The sequence below is a fragment of the Amblyomma mixtum genome, chromosome 5, assembly GCF_055824585.1.
Source record: "Amblyomma mixtum isolate Tamu chromosome 5, ASM5582458v1, whole genome shotgun sequence".
NCBI lineage: Eukaryota > Metazoa > Arthropoda > Arachnida > Ixodida > Ixodidae > Amblyomma > Amblyomma mixtum.
Window position 1 is genome coordinate 94,875,082 of NC_143016.1, and position 20,373 is coordinate 94,895,454.

The window sequence follows — 20,373 nt, forward strand, 5'->3', positions numbered from 1 at the left end:
GAGTTAGAATGCTAGACATCACGTGACAAAAATAGCGACCGCAAGAAGCATGACGGTTTCCAAGCTCACGTTCGGCCTTCTTTCACCACCATTATTTTTTCATTATTGATGGTTATCAACGGGCCGCGAAAGAAAACTAGCACTCAACGCAGCATACAGCTCAGCAGTGCCGTACCGAGTGGGAGGCCAAACGTAAAACTAAATATTCAAATGGCGCGGTGGGGGGGATGGAGGGATGGCAAAAACCAAGTAAAATATGACTAAGTACACACAGTGCATGGTCAGTAAAGACAACACTGCGAGCTTCGTGGTGCACGACTCAGGCGGAAGTGTGTGCTCGAGGCGGCAGCACGCACAGTAGCACCGCTACTTAAGCTTCACTCAGTGATTTATGATGCGTCTACGGGCCAGAGCCGCGGTTCGCAAGCTAATGTGGTTACGAAAGGAAAAAAAGGAGTGCTAGGATCTAGAAAGAAGAGAGAATAACCCTCGCCCCATTCAGTGCGCGGGCGCTCTGAAACCTTGCGAGGCCTGAGCCTCTGAGATATTGTGGTCAGCGGCTTTCCTTTCGATGTCCCATTTTCTATGGGGCTAAACTGTGCTTACCCTTCGAACACACGGTGAGCGAGGAAAAAGCCCAAAGTGTGCCTTTCTCAAGTACGTAAAGCTGGCATAATTCACGGAGATGTATGCGTAATGTGGATGAAATGCATATGTGCTTTTTCACTTTTTTGTGTGTGCTTATTTTTGTGTGGTGCGTGCGTGCGTGAGTGTGGGCGTGTGGTGTGTTTGTGTACTTTCCTCGATATCTACTAGCCCAAACACAATGGTATACGGACTTTCCAATATCCAAATAAACAGACGCAGTGCATAAGTAAAGGATTTTATGGTGTACCAAGCGCCACTCCACACTAACTCCTAAGCTCATCTAACACGCAGAACGAATTGCACCTTACAAGCACTCGTGGCTATTGTGGACTTTTTGCTAGGCATATTCTGATTCGGTTCGATTTGGTTTGGTTTATAAGGTAGAGCCTCTCAAAGTGACTCAGACTATGAAGTATGCCGTAGTGGAGGGCTATGGATAATTTCGACTTCTGGAGTCCTTAAACGCGCACTGATGTCGCTCATAACAGCGGTCTCTAGAATTTCGCATCCATAGAAATGCAACAACCGCGGCCGGGATTGAACCCGCACCTTTCACGTCAGCACCATAATCGCTGAGCCACTGCGTATTTCCGGCAAAGCATATTTCCATGATTGGTTTGGTTTATGGGGTCTAACCCCCCAAGCGACTCAGACTACGAGAGATGCCGTAGTGAAAGGCTCCAAAAATTTCGACCACCTGGGGTTACTTAACAAGCACTGACATCGCATAGTACACGGGCCTCTAGAATTTCACCTCCATTAAAATTCGACCAGCCTGGCCGGGATCGAACCCGCGATATATCCATGATTAAACAATTTCCAAACAGTGATAGTCTAGGAACATTCTGGAAAGCCGGAGAAAAAGACCGGGACTTGATACAGTGTCTGAGAAAGCGCACTCTAAATTTAGCCGCAACTTTTTAGAAATTGAGATGCATTTTACTCGAATAAACGTTTCTGGGTGTAATTAATTTCATAAACTGGCCTCAATATGTGCATTAAAGAACAGACAGTAAATTTGACGTAGTGAGGATCAACTGTATCTGTAACCGATTGCGATCTCCTGAAAGTTAGTCTCTTTAAATGTTCTTCACGCATTAACGCGCGAAAAGAGGCAACCACTTCTGGAAAAGCTTCCAACAAAACAGTAATAAAGGAGCACATAGCCCTCTTAGAATGAAAGGTATATCAATAGAAAGAAGCAAAATGCAATAGAATAGCTTGAGTCCGTACTTGAAGCAATTGGAGTGTTTGCAGGTGGGCAGCCATCGATTGTAATTTTTTCATGCCAGTTTCTTCTGAAAAAACTTCTCCCTCCACATCATATTCTTTAAGCTTTCCTATACCCTTTTTATCTTTAGATTCGTATGAATAATTAATCGAACTGGCGTTCATTTTCCATAGTGTGGGCTAGCACTAAAAGGCATGTGAACTGCTTAAATCATGCGAAACCTGCAGTTCCAAAAGTGAAAATTAGAGCTATAAGCAAAAGATCGATGGGAAAACTTAAAAAAGAGACCGCGCTTTGGCCTAAGCACTTATGCATCACCTACGAGAAAGAGGATTGGCTGTAAAAAACAAATAAAACATATGTAAGAAACGAGGAAAAAAAGCTGCGCTAAGTGCCCTGGATCATGAAACATCTTACTAGCGTGCTTGGATATAAATCGTACGCGAAAGGAATTTCAAATCGTCTCCTAATGACCGCAAGGATTCCGTCGAGAAGGCATCGAGACATGGCTTCTAAGGGCAGCAAACAGGCGAGTTTCGAGAAGGAAATAAAAAAGTGTGGTCAGAGGAGCGCATAATTGTGGCTATTCTTGGACAGCTGTGCGCCGGTGTTAGAGTTTCTGTTAAGTTATCTTTGCTTTTAAGTTTATGTGCATAGGTTAGTCACAGGACGTATTCAGATCCAGGCCTCTTGAATGAGTGCTTACTGCGAACCGAACATTCGTTTCAAAGGACTGTCGGGTGGAGAAATTCGTTTGCCTACGCCATTTTGTTTACGTATCAGTGTCGTGAAAACCTTGATGAAGCTCGTAACGACCCCCTCGAGGAAAACGATAAAAAAAATTCTCACTTGGCCGATGTCTTAGGGCCGAATTGAAGTACACCAGTACAGAATCAAAGGTCATAAGGCGCATGCACCTTAGGCCAGAAAAAAGTGTTCTTTTGATTCCTCTCCAAGAAGAAGCATTGTCCAGCCGTATATTGGTTGCGTTGGTGGAAGAAACATGAACGGAGGTAGGAAGCTTCCTATAGCCTTACGCCATCTATAAATAAATGCTTGCGTAGTGTGAAAAGCTCCTCACACCTTCCTCCAAAGAAAGAAGTTTCCTTTTACACGAATCCAGATCAACACAACCATCTGGTTTGGCACGCGCACAAACTTTTGCCTATTTTCTGCTTTTTTTTTAGTACAAATCGAAGGTAGACATCCAATTCAAGACCAGTAATGCCCGAGCACCGATGACAAATTTTAAGGTAAATAAAGCAAAGAAATACAACCAGTGCAGGCACATGCAGAAAGAAAGCAGTGAGTATGGAAGCGAGGACTCCGCCTCGAAGCACCGCAAGGACGAGACGACGAGGCGGCCCGAAGCTGGGACGTGCCGCATGCGATGACAATGCGAGCCAATTTCGTGCGGCGGATCGGATCACGGTGAGGCGCGATGATTTCTACTAAGCGCTGGAGAGAAAGAAGCGTGGTACGGTGTGTGGAGATCTGAACAAACAGGGGAACAAGAGAAGTGCAGAAAAGGGCGAATAAAGGAATCTAGAAGGCAGCTTTTCCCTCGTCGTATTTCACTTCTGCGCCACGCTTTCAAAGCTAAATCCTATCATGTGAATTCCGTGAAACAGCCAAAGGATAGCGGCCCTTATTATTTTGCTTTTTCCCACCCTTTGTCTTGCACTGCGTTCAGGCTTTTTTTTTCGCTAAAAAGAATACGAAATTTAAGGAATAAAAAAAGAAAAAGAAAGGGAAAGTAGTAAAATTCATCAGCGAGACAGAACAAAAAAAATCGATTTAGGCTTCAGAAATTTCAAACGAAGAATCAACATCTTTTAAACTGCTTACACAAACAAGTTCAATATGCTGCGACTGTAATAATATTCGGACCGGCAGCCATTCATTACTGGGTGTTTTTTATGCACTGACCACTCAAAGGCTATCCTGACTACCACCGTATTAAAGTCGTCCACACCCTTGTCTAGAGAAGCCATATGACACGCTCTGTTAAGCGTATATTTTTGCAAGGATTTGCATCAAAACTAGAGTACGTTTGCTAATACATGATGAAAGACTCACAGCGCGAGAAGAGAAATTTTATATTTGGCAGCAGAGGTAAGGAAGGCCACAATAGGAGTGCTGTCTTGCCCTGTGTCCTAAAAACAAAATTTATTATCTTGTGCTGATCTCATTAATCGTATATCGAAGCCAATTACACAAGGGACTACCGAGAAGAGCGATCGAGTACATTGCTCCGTTTCTTAGGACTGGAGGGGGCTTTCGCTACGTTAAGCATCTACCAAGATCACAGACCAACCCCGTAGCACTCGTCGTACACGAAGTGATTGCTGTCCTCTGATACATAATTCACATTCAGTCGTGCGCACCACTGTCAATTGTTTTCTCGACATAGACGTGATCCGCGAGTTATTCTCTCTCAAGAACGTCTTTTTTCTGATAATATATCGCTCAAGTTCGCATCTTTTTATAACTGAGGAGCAAACGGCATACTTTGCTGCACTAGACAATTAGTGCGAGCGCTATGCACACGCACAAGAGCGCACGAGAAGCGCTGGCTAAATTCCGAGTGGGCAAAAGCCCCTGTTTTTTTCTTTCTACCCCGCAGATGGCGCGTCCCGTCAGATGGCGCCGCTCGGCGGTGCTTTCAGAGACTAGAATCTGGAAACAGATGTGGCCATTGCAAACGTCTTGTTACCAGTCTGTAATTACAATGAGGCGCATGTATGTGAGAGCTAAGAAGTTTTATATGACATTTTACTTAAACGACTACTACAGCAGGTCTCGTCTAGCTTGTGAGATTGATCACATTTGAAAACAACTGTGGCGAATAAACCTTTTTAATTCGAAAAGCATGTTTTAAAATACCTCTGTTCGCTTGAAGACGCCAGTTTCGCCTGAAGTTAGCAAGGGCATATAAGGAATGTGCACAAGGACTGCACCATTCAATTCTCAAGGATTTAACATATATATAACGCTGGCAAGCACTGCGAGACGGCTTAATTTCCATGCAGGGGTATATTTAGAAGTCCTGGTTACTAACCGCCCCCAATCAGGCATTGTTAGATAACTAATTACCAAAGAACAAAGAGCCTTTTGGAAATTTGGCAACGAGTAAGAGTTCCGAAATACAAGCTCCCAACCATCTTGCTTCAAAAGGCCGCATAATTAAGTAGCTGCGAACGCAAATTATGTCATAAGGCTGCTTTCTGAATTAACATATATGGTTTTTAATTGCGTCCGTTCATTTCGATTCGGTTTTATCGGGTGCGCCGACGCAGCGTAGGAAGTGAACTACGCACGCGCATAAATTTATCCAGCTTTCTTTTCCTCCTTTTACGTGTCTGTGCTTCTAGAAGGAAAAAAATTCGCTGTGGCTTAGCTTGGTTAAGTCCGGTAATTGCGAAAGCAATATCCGTACCTACGCCATGGTTCAGCTGGTAGCTGGTAGTGTAGCTGGTGGTGGTGCTTGTGGTTAGACTTGTGGCGATGCATCTGTTATACAATCCAATCCAATCCAATTTAATCCAATGCAATGCAATCCAATCCAATCCAATATAATCTAATGTAATCTAATCTATTCTAATCCAATCCAATCCAGTCCAGTACAATCCAGTCCAGTCAGGCCGCCGTTCATGTGCACCGCCGTCGCACACGGACGGCGCGAGATCGCGAAGCAATCTTAAACCGCTGGTGGTTGGCACAGCTACTGCTTTCTAGCGACGTGAGTCGAGCCTAATCTCTTCATCGTAACGCCACAATCGCGCTCCTAGCGGAGAGCGCAGGAGTTAGGCGCCGGTGGTGGCACCGCCGCGGCTTGCGACGGCGCGAGTCGGTCGCCCTTCTCTTCGGCGTGACGTCACAAAGCACCTGTTGCTCTCCTAGCAGAGAGCGCAGGAGTTAGGTGCCGGTGGTGGCACCGCCGCGGCTTGCGACGGCGCGAGTCGGTCGCCCTTCTCTTTGGCATGACGTCACACATGACGTCACACAGAGGTCAACTAAAGGTCAATGGTGGCACCGCCGCGCCACGGCAAAGGCTGAAAGTGCAAGTAGTAAAGCTTTCGCTTTAAAAAAAATGATCTGGCAGTGCGAAACGATATTACTTCAAGCATTTTCCATCAACCTACGAGGCAATCTACCGAGCAACTTTTTCAGCTATTTGTGAGTTATTTCGCTTTTCCCAAATAATTAGAGAAAGTGGCAATTTTGTCGCTGAGAGTAGATGTGTCAAATGAACTGAAGGACCGACGTCTACATAATTTGGGGCCGCTTATAGATGGTGACAAGCGCGAACTTTCAATATCACTTTTAATAAACCTTGCCCAGAAGCCAAAACATTGGGCTGCTGGACGTGCTGCCGCCTTAGACCGAATATATTATGCTAGAGACAATTAGTCCCATCTACCAGCGTTGCTGTGACCTTTTCCCGTAAACCGCGTGCACGCGATGATTATTCTTGGCGGTCAGTGAGAATCGTAGCAGCATACATACAATATATTACCTTTAGCGTCGGTTATGAAATGCAAAATTCGGAAGCAACGAACTCCGTCTGTCGGTAAAACGACACAGTTGGAAAAAGATGTTGCCATTCCCAAGGATGACGTAATCAATGTGGGCATTTCTTTTGTTATACATACTGCGTCACCTGTGAACGGCCGCAACCGGCAAACATCAATGCATGAGAAGAAAACTGGCCTCCTTGTACACGGTGGCTCCTTTAAAGTTATATTGGCCCACTTCGAAAGCTATCGCAATGTGGCTACCAAAAGTTCTCTCTGCTGCAGAACTTGAAATGATTAAGACGTCGTCATCTAGAGCAGTTCATCACAAAGTAATAGGCTTTCTCACTATTTTTAGGAAACTGACCCCACTGTAAACTGATTATGGAAGTTGATTCTTCATTTCCGCGCAAAAGAAACACTGCCACTCTACAACGTACTAATGAAGGAGGGTTAAAAAAAGCTAGGTGCTTTAAAATGAACAACAATCGCTATAACACCATGGCATAAGAAAGATGTTACTCGACACAGTCCTTAAAAGGAAAAGCTCGTCAGCGAAACGAAGGAAAGGTAATAATTTCGGAGAGGCATACCAAATTTCTTAATAGTGTCAGGTTCTTTACAACGCTGAGAACAAATCATGTTGGATTATTATGCTTCTTCTTCATGACTGGAAAGACATTTTGGCGGACAGCTGAGTAGAATGTGATACAGGAAGGTCTGCAAGAGAATCCTGTACTGCAAAAGGCCCTTGCGCGCAAAGGAAGTTGGCGCAGGAATCTTTATTCAGGTAAGACATCCTCATGTGTATTCTAATACGGAAATGGCAAGGGTTGAATTATTCAGAAGAATAATAATTCATTAAAGAAAACGAAAACAATAACTAGCGTCTGTTTCTAAAATAGCAAAAGCAGATGACTAATATCACTTAGCAATATCACATAGTGCACTTTTCGGACGCCTCCTACATATTTCTTGGAATTGGAAGAATTATTTATGCTAAGTTACGCCATGGTGAAGAGCGGACACTGCAATCCACGAAAAAGCGAACATTGAAACTCCTAGACAGGACTACTGAGCGCCTTTTGTGAAAATTTCGGTGAATTATGCTCTTTCAAGAATTTTCGCTTTCCGGTAATATATCTGTCATGTTGACATCTATTGAAAACTGAGCTGCAAATGCTATACTGTGCGGCGTGTTTTTTCTTCGAGTTTTTTGGCCTTTGCTGTTTCCCTTCTCTATACTTGTTTGTCTCTTGCCTCTGGTAATAACTTCAAGCGCTGGTGCAAATACTCTGTTTCGTGCGATTAGCGTGCCTTCAGTTTCATGCTATTATCTGGCTAGTCAGTGGAAGCTGAATGCCAAAGCGGATACATTTTTGAAAACCCACCCCGCCGCGCCACGATGCGATGTGCAAACATGAAAAATGACGAACTGGTAGTTTGGCACGATATGACTCGGGTCAGTACCACCGGATTAGTGCCACGTACGACGAGGAGCAGGGAGTGCCGCGAGACGGAGCGCTAGCACAAGGACAGCTGCGAACAGACAACGCGATAACGGACGATTTTGCTCGGGGTTGGTATCCATCGTATAAGTGCTTGCGCACTAATAGAAACAACCTGTAAAAATTTTACTCAGTATTAGTTAACCAGCCTATTAGCTAGCACGTCTCATCGGTATTCTGATGCGCTACACCGCAGACAATATATGCCTAAAAAAAATTCTAACGAAGATTACGATACTGCCTAATTCGAAATTTGAGCGCAACTCCTTCGCTGTCTCAGGCTCTGTGGGCGCACTGTTTCACTTGCTGGGTCGTCGGCACGTCTGGCGACGATCAGTTCAGCACCATTTGATGAACACGATGATGTGGAATGCACAGCGCGAGAGAGTGTTGCAGTTTAACACGAGGCGTGGTCGGCTGCGGCGAAAGGCTAGTACAATGATGCGATGCTTTATCATTGTAATAAATACCATGTTGAAAAAAAAATGAAACTCCAATAGTCTAGTGCCCTCGTGCAGTGGCCACCAAAGCTGCTCATTCGTGGTGCCGTGGGTTCGAGTCCGGGTCGCGGCAATGGCTAATTTTCTTTATTCATTGATTTACGGTTGGCCTCGGTTACACCGACGGCGGCGACGCGGCTCAACCCACGAATGGGCGCTTAAGAGGCGAGCTGCAAACGCGCTCTTCTAACTCAAAAAGCCAATTTTGTAAAATTGCAGAACACCTCTGGTGAAACACCCGGTATAGCGAGCGAAGTTCTTGCATAAAAAAAGGAAGAGAATATTAGGTGTTTAAAATGCTGCATCGACTTCTTCACAGCATAGATGTTCTGTTAGGTTCATTCGCAATCAATAAGCAGTGAAGACGAAACCAGAAGAAGTTGGAAAGTGTTTAAAAAGCTGTCCCCGACAGCAACAAGTTTGAGCGAGACTGTGAAAGGGCATATTGTGACGAAGACGAAGCTGGCAGTGGCGCGTGACGGAGCGCCCGCGCTAGGCCAGCGGCCATTAAATCATCTCATAGCCATGGTTCACCACGTCTCATTCTTCGGCTGGCCGCCGCGTAACATTTGGTGTGAGGTGCTGGGGTCCCTTCATCGCCATCCTGGTCACGGATCTTCGGCGTCCTGGGCCTGCCGTGGACGTCGGCCGTGAGTACCTGGTCAGCGCCGCACGGCCGTGCCCCAGCCCGCCCGACCTGAACCGACCTCGCCGCTCACCCCAGCCCCGTCCCCCGCCCGGACCACAAGACACGACGACACAAGACCCCACCGACCCGAGACCTCACCGACCCGAGACCCCACCGACCCGAGACCCGACCGACCCGAGACCCGACCGACCCAAGACCTACACATGAATACACCGCTCCCCTGCCCCTGCCGTCCGGTGCGTCCACGGACCTCGGCCGTCAGCTCCTGGCACCCTCTGGCCCGGATGCTTCGTGGACCGGGACTCATTCTCTCATCTTTCTCATCGTGGCGGCCAGCACTGCACCATCTTCTACATATTGTTCGATCCTTCACTCAAGACCATCGCCATTTCGCCGTCTGTTCGTCACCGATCGGGACGATCGCTCGGAAGCCCCGGGTAGTGTGACGAAGACGAAGCTGGCAGTGGCGCGTGACGGAGCGCCCGCGCTAGGCCAGCGGCCATTAAATCATCTCATAGCCATGGTTCACCACGTCTCATTCTTCGGCTGGCCGCCGCGTAACAATATACTCGAGTTTTTTTTTAAGTTAAAAAGAAAACGAAAATGTTTATTTTTCTGCTGTGACACTCAATTTATTCCTTCTGAACATGTCAGTAACCTCCTAGCTGTATTTTAGGCTTCTTTTTTTGTGGTGCGCTTGCTCAGGTAAACTTTTGTGCTGGCCTCTGGTTGGCTTTTGATTATCTCCAAGACCGAGCTCTCGCTTAACTACTCCGTCGTTCCTATCACTCATTTTGCCAGTACTTGTTTTCCAGCCTCTCTTGAAAAGCGCACCGTCGGGCTAGTTTCAAGCTCGCAGAATTCTTGTGCCATTGTTTATGTTTACGAGTGGCAATCAACCCTGTCACACAAGGTGGCCGCGCTGGCAGCAGTACACACATCGAATTTTGAGGAGGAGGGCAGCTGGCAGAGATGCTTAAGCGCCCGGTGCTCGTCTAGGCTGAGATCTGTGTCTCAGCGACGTCGTTGTGCGGTCACTCATGAATAATGCATCATTCAGCCCAACGCATGAAGCGGAAATTTTTACATAGTGAGCTTCGCGTACTACAGCGCCAAGGATGTAAGCGCCATCCTGGTTATGCATGCGGTTCCTTTCTCCGAGCGCGATTTATTGAGCCGGTACATACCAATTATGATGATGATGATGATGAAGTTTCATGACGTAGGGCACCTTTGGCAAAAAAGGGAAACGGAGGAAGGTGTGTAGCATCGACTTATTCGCTGCGATGGTTAGCTGTTAGGTTCACTCGCAATCAATAAGCAATAATCAAAAATCAATAAGTTTTATTCAAGGTGGGCTGAAATGTCCACATACACGCTAAATACGTAGCGGAGGAATGGTCGCAGGAAGTGTGCTGCATATTTTGCAGTGTTTAGAGCCGGAGGTGAAATAAAGTCGTAGGAAAAATTTAAAGGGACAGCCAGTTCCAGTATGTGTTGGCAATGCGAATTCATTATCAGCTGATGATGCCCATACCGAAGAGACATCACTTGCGCTCTGCTGACGTCGCTTCCCTCCAGCCAATGGGAATGATTCCCTCCGGAGATGTCACCTCCCTCCAGCCAATGCGAATGCTCCCATTCGGTGATGTCGCTTCCGCCCCGCTATTAAGCAGATTTAGCTCCCGACGACATATTTTTTTCCTTATGAAGCTTCTAATACTACCGCAATTATTGGTGATAGGGAACAGAGAGCTCCCAACTCGGGTTGCGAATGCCTTAGAGTTTTGCGTCTTGCAGCGCACGTGACAGTCATAAAGACAAACATTGTCATCTCAGAATTGCCTATCACCTTATCTACAGGCTTATGCATGATATTCTGTATTCGCTACCACATATGCCTGAAATAGTAGTAATATAAGGGTGAAAGTGTGCCATAAGTATGCGCAAACAGCAAGCGGTTCAGGGAAGATAGCGAACTAAAGAAAGCTTCATATATAGAAAGGCTAATATATCTTCTTTTTGAACCATCTTAGTTTCTTAGATGGTCCGGGTGGTAAGTTGCCACCATGTGAATTTTTGTTAATTTTATTCGTTAGTCATGCGTTTGCGCAGCAACATACGTTCGCTTGTAAATCAACTCTATACAAAAATCCCGGAAGAGAAACTAAACTAATTTTATTAACATAACATTGAAAGCTGCAAAACGCAGATACGAGTTCATTTTTAAATGTACTGGGTTTCATAGGTTGTGAATGGTTATAAGCAACAGTACTCTTTACAACTATTCTCGAGGAGGAGGAGGAAGAGGAGAAGAAAATGTAGTGGTGAGTTATTATTATACTCCAGATCATGTACTTGACAAGGGAGCTCTAACCGGGCTGTTTTCAAGGGTTATTTTAGAAGTCAGGAAAAAAATAGCATTTACCTTGTTACGCGGGCCTTACAGCCATACAGTGTTTTAGAGTAGAAAACTATCTGAGGAGCTAGGAGCAAGTTGCGTGGCCTTCTGCACATAATATGATATGTGATCATACGCGAAAAACAGATGAACGCTCAAACTGTCAAGTATTTGGAAACGCGTGCTCAAGATGGTATGATCAACAGGGCAACGATAGTGTGGAGGAGAAACACGTTAATGACAGACGGCGCAATCGTAATACAGAGGCGAATTATTAGGACAAATTTCAGGACAGTATCAAACGGGAAAAAAATTACACGATAATGAATGAAGATGCCTGCCTAAAGTAATATCACGAGACTACTTGGTGCCTACATTTTCTCGGTCGCGGAGGCATTGAGAATGCAGCCCATGAGAATTGCAAAAGGTGCTCCCAGCAGTAGTGTGCCAATAGCATAGCAACCCAAAAACAAACAATAAACAAAAAGGAAAACAATTAGCTGAATGACTATGAATGCTGGCACTCTTCGCAGATATTGGAGTTAGCGCAATGCTGTCTGATTTCATGTATTCCATTAAACTATCGAGGCGGAATAAATAACTGCCTACCCGTGCCTCAAATAAGTGTGTTTAAATTAAAAACGAAGTGGTCTCCTCTGATATAATATGTTTGTAGTCTAGCCATTTTCTCGGATGGCTGAAACACAATTGCAGTTGATCAGAAGGGCAGACTAAAACTAGAACTGAAGCGTTGAGGTAAAAAAAAGAAAAACAAAGTTGTGGCTAGATATGTTTTTTGTCTGAAAAAAATAACCAGATCAATGAACAGTGTGGAGCTTTTATATGGGGAGTAAAGGCATGCAAGCGTTTACTTAAAAGTAACGCCGATAATGCTTATTCATGCGACTAGACCTCCCGCCTAGACGACCAGAGGGAGGGAGGAAGAAGGGGGTAGGCTAACGAGAATAGGGTTCAGGCTCTCTCTCCGGTGTTCGCTGTCACACATGCGGTGTCCTGTCATGAAATCTTTTTTCCTATTACCTTTACATGGACCCATTAGGGATAGAGAAGGAAAAGAGAAATTGATGTCAGTAGAATTGTAGGGGCGAATTTCTGAACGTTCGCTACAACACGAAAGAGGCACAAGAAGAATTTTGACGTAACAGTTGTCACCGACACAAATATACAACTGTCCTAGAATCTAGATAATAAAAAATGCGGCCGAACACGTAGCGAAACGAATTCTCGACAGGAAATAAGAAATCACGTGGTGCGAATGAACATCCGACCTCAAGAAACTCGCTAAAAAGGAGCGCATGGAACGTTAATTCACGACAAAGTTAGAACAGCCGGAGTGAAGGTGGAAATTATTTGAAACAAAAGTATCGCATAGGTTGTGTTTTAGTTCGGTATGTTCTTTTCTGAGAAAAGGGTACGCCTGACAAAGACATGAAGCAACACAGAGAAAATACTTCCACAAGATGGCAGAAACCCGTTGGCCATAATTACTGCCGATTACTTTGAAAATTACTTACTTCATTTGGTCCTTTTACCACTGCCACCGGCCGCATATGACGTCAAAGTTGATGCAAGACTGCAGTATCGATTGTCGCTTCTTGTATGAAAGCCAAGGCGATCAACAGACAAAAAGCGCCGAGACAACACCCCACACAAAACAATCTACTGATGCGTTGTTGAAACGATAGGATATATTCCGGATGTGTTTCCTCTCACAGCAAATCGGACAAGCAAGCGGCTGCAGGGTAGGTGGAGGTATAACGCTTTCTCAAAGCCATGAAACAAGAACGCGCGCTATCAAACTCCGGCGGAATTCAGCACGGACAGAAAAGCAGGAAGTGGATTGCGATAAAAAACTATAAAGCAACCAAGACTCTTCTCTATTTTTATTTTTGAGCCTGGATGCATGCCTGCAGGGGGTTTACAGAATGCGGTAGGATTCCGCAAAAACTTACGAAAATACGCCGGTGTAATACAGTGACCCAAACAGCGGCCAAGGTAAACTGGAAGCCACGAAATACGAAATCCCATCCGGTGCGTACGCGATCCATCTGACCCTCGAGGGTCACAACCAGGGAAGGAACAAGGAAGTAGTGGAAGCGACAACACGACAGGAAGTACAGGGAGGTCGTAAATAACGCTTTGATCCGCTTTCCGGTCAGGCGCAAACCCGATTGGCCTCGTGGATTTCTGAGAACGCGCTGGTGGGTCTCTTTTGAATACCGACAGGTGGATGGGACCGGGAGCCCCGGAGCAGTGTTGCTCTCACGGCTGGGGCACGACGTGGCCTGCATTGCAAGCTCGAGATAAAAACACTGCCATTGACACACGTCGCTTCGGGGCTAGACATTGATTTGGAGCCAAGTCTAGATTCTTAGTTCCATGCACTATGGTCCAGACACTTAGCTTGTTCATCAGCAGGGCTCTGTGTGACATAGCGATTCGCGTTTTCTTTCAAAATTTGATTGCTTTATCTTGCTGTCTTCGTGTGCACCTATTTGCAGTGCACCAGCGGTCCGGAAAGCGTCGTGCCAGGCAGATTAGATTAGGTGCAGAGGCTCCAGTCATGCTGCATGAGTTTAGCTTTTTGCTCAAACTACTGTGCGCAGCTAGGACAAGGAAGCCACAGGAGGCGCTTTTCTGTCTTTACCACCCAAACGTGGATAGCAAACAACATGTTTACTGTCCAATGCACCTGCATAAGCCCATTGAAAGAGTTGAACATATGCAAAATGAAGTTGACTTTTTTCCTATAACTACAGGTTTTCCCACTGAATGTAATCCTAGTGCCAGCAGAAATAATCTGATCGCCGACAGATATAATCTGCCTGCCATGTAATTTAATCTCAGTGCCATGCACTTAATCTAAGCGCCAGCGTATTTAATCCAGGTGCCAACTCGAACAATGCCAGCGCCAACCAATTTAATCCCAGTGCCAACGCAAATAATACAAGCGCCAGCTGTTTTAATCCAGGTGCCAACCAATTTAATCCGCATGCGGAAAACGAATGCGGTGGAAGATTCCAGAGCGCAGAGCACGAATGCCAGAAATAAAGCGAAGTTACGATAATTTGTGAGACCATGCAAGCCTGTGAATCACATTCTCATGAACTATTTCGTTTTCTTCGCATACCTTGCAACATCAAAGAGCCACTAGCAGCTGTTAAACCTCAGTATTTGATGCAACTCTTGCGGCTTGTGGCTGTCGTGTATTAATTAGTTGGGTAAGTACTGCTGATTATGGGTTGTATTATGCGCTGAATCTGCATGCTAGTTACAATTACGGCCTTCGTACTGTTTTCATATTGCCGGCCGTTTTCATGCAACCGGTGCGAAATGTTTTCGGGAGGCTCTGATAAAGATTCAACACCACTAGCAGAAACAAAAAGGGAGTAGTGTAATACAGGGTTCTTCCAGGTGGGACGAGTCATAGAACCGGAGTAATGGTTCTTCACTTTACGGTTTATTTAGTTTTAAAAGGGAAAGTGAGCGAAGCTACACCGGAGTTTACAGCCTAGTTCAAGAATAGCTACTAGCGGCTGCCTTATAGCGGTGTTAACAATCTAGGTTTATACAAGCACAGAAGGGGCCGTCTTTGATATGCAGTTTTATTTTCTGTAGGACATTAGGTCGCGCAAAGTGTGACCTCACACTTTTTACATGTCATCTTCACGCAAAGCTGCTGGTATAAAAGAAAAGTTATGGCGGTCGAAAGCAGCGCACTCTACTCGCTCTACTTGCTGCATGCAGTGTCGAGAAGCGTCGAGCAACAAACTCCGCCGATGCTCCCTTTTAGTAAGTCCGGGCGGAGTGTTGAGCGCCAAGTCTCTCCGCTCGCTGAGGAAAGCTTTCACTTCAGACTTGAACTTCGAAAACACTTCCTCTATAGAGTTAAAAAATGGGCTGTACGGAGGCAGCCTCTTGATTGAGTGCAGCTGACTGGCCAGGATTGCCTGTTCCGCATGGTTGTGAGCGGGGGCATTATCAAAAATAAAAACAGCTTCTGAACCAGGCTCTTCACTTTCGACACGGGCTGATATATCGCTCAAAAATTCGTTAACACGACCCAGTGAACCTTTTCGACAGCCGTCCAATGTATGACACCATTTGCTGACATACAGGCGATAATGTTTAGGTTTGCACCTCTGGTGCCAGTCGTCGTCTGCACTGCAGGTTGCCCCTTAACCGCACGGCCGAAGCTCCTTGAACACCATATGTTATAGTTAGTCTGTCAACGTAAAACCTGCACAAGCGGGGTCCTTCACACTGCAGCCACTGCGCATATGCTTTGCGGGTGCGTTTCACGTCATCTCTTGTTGCGGTCGATAGGCCTCTGAGTCACCAACTTCATAGAGTACCCATGCGCATCCAGTAGGCGATCAATGCTACTTGTGCTGATGGCAATTCCGGGCAATTCTTCTTCCACCGCCTTCTTATTTGCTTTATCGTGAAAGCAGGGTTGCTGTCCACAATATTTCTGAGAGCCGCTACAACCTCACTTCCGAATTTCTACGACGTTCCGCCTTTCTTCAGCACCTCTCTGTCGGTAGCTGCAATGGACCTTGCTGTCTTTAAATTGATGCCCAGCGTGTCTTCCATTTTTTTTCACATCTCCTCCACGCCTTCACACATCGAGAATTCTGGCCCTGTCATGTTCAGAGACTTTGATGTTCTTTCTTCTTGGTGCATCTGGGGGCTTGAATGGCGGTCCACGTTTTCGGTGTCTAATTAGGACGTAAGAGCACGGCTCACCGGCTTCCATGAAAGAAAATACTGCGCGTTAATGTCCATGCGAGATGAAGAAAAAGTCGTACACTATCACCTGCTTATAGTATACGAGTGCGTACCAGCACCGTCAGGCTCTACTCCGTTGTGCAAATGCAGCCACAATGCGGCACAAACAAAGCCGTTTGCTTTGAAACTTCCTTGTCTTCTGTGTTTTAACAATGCTTTTTTACGTGCCTGAGAAATAAATCTTATTTCTTGAAAAAGAAAGTTCACAGATTTCTAGTAACGTGGGCACATATCTATGTCTTTTTCTGTTGTCCTAGCATATTTTGCAAAAGCAGACGACAATCCACAGGAAATGGAGGCGCAGAACTTGCCTTCTGCTTTGGAACTTTCCATCACTGGCTGTGTACCTTTTTTTTCACACGAAACTACGTAGGGCTAATCTAAGGTATGGTTTATTAACAGTTTCTTTGACTATCTGACAAAATAATCGCATCTTTTATTGAACACAGTAGATTCAATGTTCCATTATAAACAGCGTGTGCATTTATGCCCTCCTCCGTTCTATGGTCATAATAAAGAGCCAGTAAGCCATAGCACTGAGCCCCTGTGCAGCTTTTTAATCCTGATATTGTGCGCTTTAAACGGCGCTTTAAAATACTTGTATCAAAGCAGTGTTGGTTATAATATTAATGAAAGCTATGCAATATGTGCACACTTCGCTCAGGCATCGCATGGTTTGAAAAATTATCTCATCTTTATTCCTGGCATTCGTGTTCTATGCTTTGGAGTCTTCAACAGCATTCTTTTTTCGAGTGTGGATTAAATTGGTTGGCACCTGGATTAAAACGGCTGGCGCACGTATTATTTGCGTTGGCACTGGGATTAAAATGGTTGGCGCTCGCATTGTTTGAGTTGGCATTTGGATTAAATACGCTGGCGCGTGGATGAAATGTTTTGCACTAGGATTAAATTCATGGCACGCAGATTATATAAGTCAGCGCGTAGATTATTTTCACTGGCACTAGGATCAAATTCAGTGGGAAAACTTGTAGTGTACTAGAATTTTGTGGTCTCATAGAGTGTAATTCCAGCACTGCCTGTTTCACACGGTTGTGTCAATTTGAAATCATGCCTAATGTTACCATGAAAGAAATGGCAATGGCAGTCAAACCGAGGCTACTCAGCATCAGGAACATCTACCAGTAAAGATGTGAGACAAACTGTCATGAAAAGCTGCGTGAAAAGCTCGGCTCCTCTGCAAAAAGTTCGGCACGGTGGGAGAGCAGAGAATCAAGCCAGTTGGCTGGTTTTGGGCTCCAGCGAATATTCAATGAGGAAGTTACCCAAGGGCAAAGAAATTACAGTGTAGGCGGGAGCCTATCGGATATCTCTTGTTTCCCTGTCTACGAAAAGCATACAAACTCCTGTCTGTTGAGCAGAAAATAAAAGAAGATGAAAGTCTTTGTGGGTTTCTGAAAGGTTTTAAACCTTTTGGATTAGAACATCGAAAAAGAATATTAAAGCTACACGGTAGGTTCGAGCCTCAAATAGGACCAACGTGGCAATTCCCAAATGTGACTGCAATTTCAAATAAATGGGTGCATTTGTATTCAATCTCATCAATATACTTCAAATATTCGAATGTCGAAGCTGCTTCTTCGAAGCCCTTAAAATGTTGTCATATCTGATGTAGCCTTCAGGCTAAATTCTGCAATTTTAGGAATCAACGGGTACTCATACTTGAAGCGGTGCTCAATATTTAGGAACAATGAAATGCAATAACGGTTTCTGAACTCCATCAAATGCAAATTACGTTTTCAGCTCTTTAATGCAACTTAAAACATAATGACCGATAAAGTGCGTGTTAGACCTGATCTCTCCCGCACTTAAACGCATTTTAGTTTTGCCTTAGTTGATGAAACTTTGCAAAAAATGCTACAAGTTGGTAAAGGGATGGTTTTAAAAAAGGTTGTAACCAAAAGATACTTTTTATTTACAAGTTTATTTCAATTTTAGCAGTTCAAAAAAAAAAAACCCGTGGAAAAACAATTTGTACTTGTTCTCTGCTATTCATAACAAAGCATCAGCTAATCCCTCATGCACAAATTAGGTTTTTTAAACAGGCTGGCAAACTAGACGGCATTTTTGGGACGGAAATAATGTTGTAGACGACTTTGAGTGAGAAATGTGCGTATTAGGCATATTTATCGGTCTATAGCCCCAGTTACGCTAAATCATGAAACAATGCTACCAAAAATAAATCATTAGGGTTCCCGTGACTTTTCCTTCAGTTGCTAAAGTTCTATTTTCAGCGTAGCTGCCACCAACTCGTTAGCAATAATGATATCTCTGATTCGAAAGCTGTTCAGGCAGCAGAACCGGAGGGAAGTATTTTGAGGTTTTTGCTCTTTTATTTTTGCATTATCGATGTAATTAACATTGAGAGCAAGACAAGATTTATCATACCTGGTGACGAAACATAAGCGCTAAACCAGGACGACGGAAAAAAGGGGAGAGAACACACACCAACAACACAGGCGCTAACTTCCGACTGACGAAGAAAGCCAAGCCAACCAAGTGAACGGAACCTGAGCAAAAGTATCGCATGCGCTGACCTTTTGATGCGACGATTTATTAGATGCGACGAGTTGCAGCGTGATCCTGGAGCAGGGAGAGAGCACAGTTGGCTGCATGTGAACAACGGCGACCACGTGGGCGTGGTGTCAGTTAGGCCATACGGTCTTCTTTCCGCCTTTTCTAATCACTTCTTATAAAATGTAATCGGGTTCAACAGTTCTCCCGCAGCTCAGTATGGTAGTTTGTAGGTCAACCTATCAGAAGCGTTCAGCAGGTGAATTCCGAGGTGCGGTGCTTTCGCTAAGTTTAGATACTTCTGAAAGAACGTGAACGCTTGGCAGTTTTTTCTTCAATCAGCGCTGTTGCCAAATAAAAGCTTGGGACCACCCTTCCCAAGCAGCACATGTAATGGGCACAACTGTGGAAATGGATGGCTTTACTTACCTCCTTTCTATGGCCGACCGTAGCCAATAATGGGCCGATTAGCCGTGCTTCTTGGGTTAACATAGCCATTCAAAATGGCTTCCATAAAGGGCTCGCCAAAGTCCACCCTGTATAATCATGAACATCTCCATCTCCCCTTAACAAAAGAAATATCACATTGCTCTACCGCTGTGAAACCAAACACGAACATGTATTTTGCAACAGATCATATTTTCCCCTGTTTTCATGTCTGTCTGCAGAGAACATCCAGCGCGATCCATGTCCTTACCCGGAGCATCGCACAAAGTATACATCTGCGAAGAGGTTGCTCATCGGTGCTGCACTGCAGATTTACCATAACGGACAAGAATGTTCCGCTTCTACACGATCCACTGGCAAGCGGAAAAGCAAATCGGCAGAGATTAATACTTTTTATTTCAGATCTTCGATTCAATAAAGTTGTGACGCTGTTGGCCCATGATGGCAGTATCACCAATACGACCAGATGGGTGGGGGGGACATGGAAACTATTTTCTTGCAGACATAACGTGGTCTGCATGCATCGACAGGCTTTGGCTTCATTTCTCTGCAGCTCTCTTTCATTAGCGCTTTTCAAGTTGCGAATAAACTCAGGCGGAAATATGTACTACACGGTGAGCCAAAGAATGTTTGTTCCGATAAAACGCATTCCGTGTTTCTCACCCGCATTTTTTTTCTTTCCATACAGCTCGCTTTAGCTAAACTGAAAAGTTCCTGCCGACATCAGGTTTGAATATAAGACGTTTTTATGTGTATGATCGCAAGAATAGAACACATACTGTGGGTCGGACGACACAGGAAACTAGAAACAAGCACAGGAAAATAAATATTGTCGAGAATGGCTGGAGAAATAATTTTAGATTGTCAAAAGTTGCAAGCACTGAAGCATGCACGGATGCTACGTGCGTGAATTTGTGCGATGTGGCTCTAGTTGACTCTTTGTTTGACGTTTAAACAAGGAGAGCTGCGTCTCACCAAAACATCAGGCTCATATTGAATATTTGAGCAAGCTGTCATGCTTGCGCGCGTGTATGTTTGCTTCAATGAATACATAACACAAAGGGTGTCACTTCTTGAAAACTAGATGCAGCCAAGCGCAGTATGTGAGACTTTGTTTACATTAGTCTG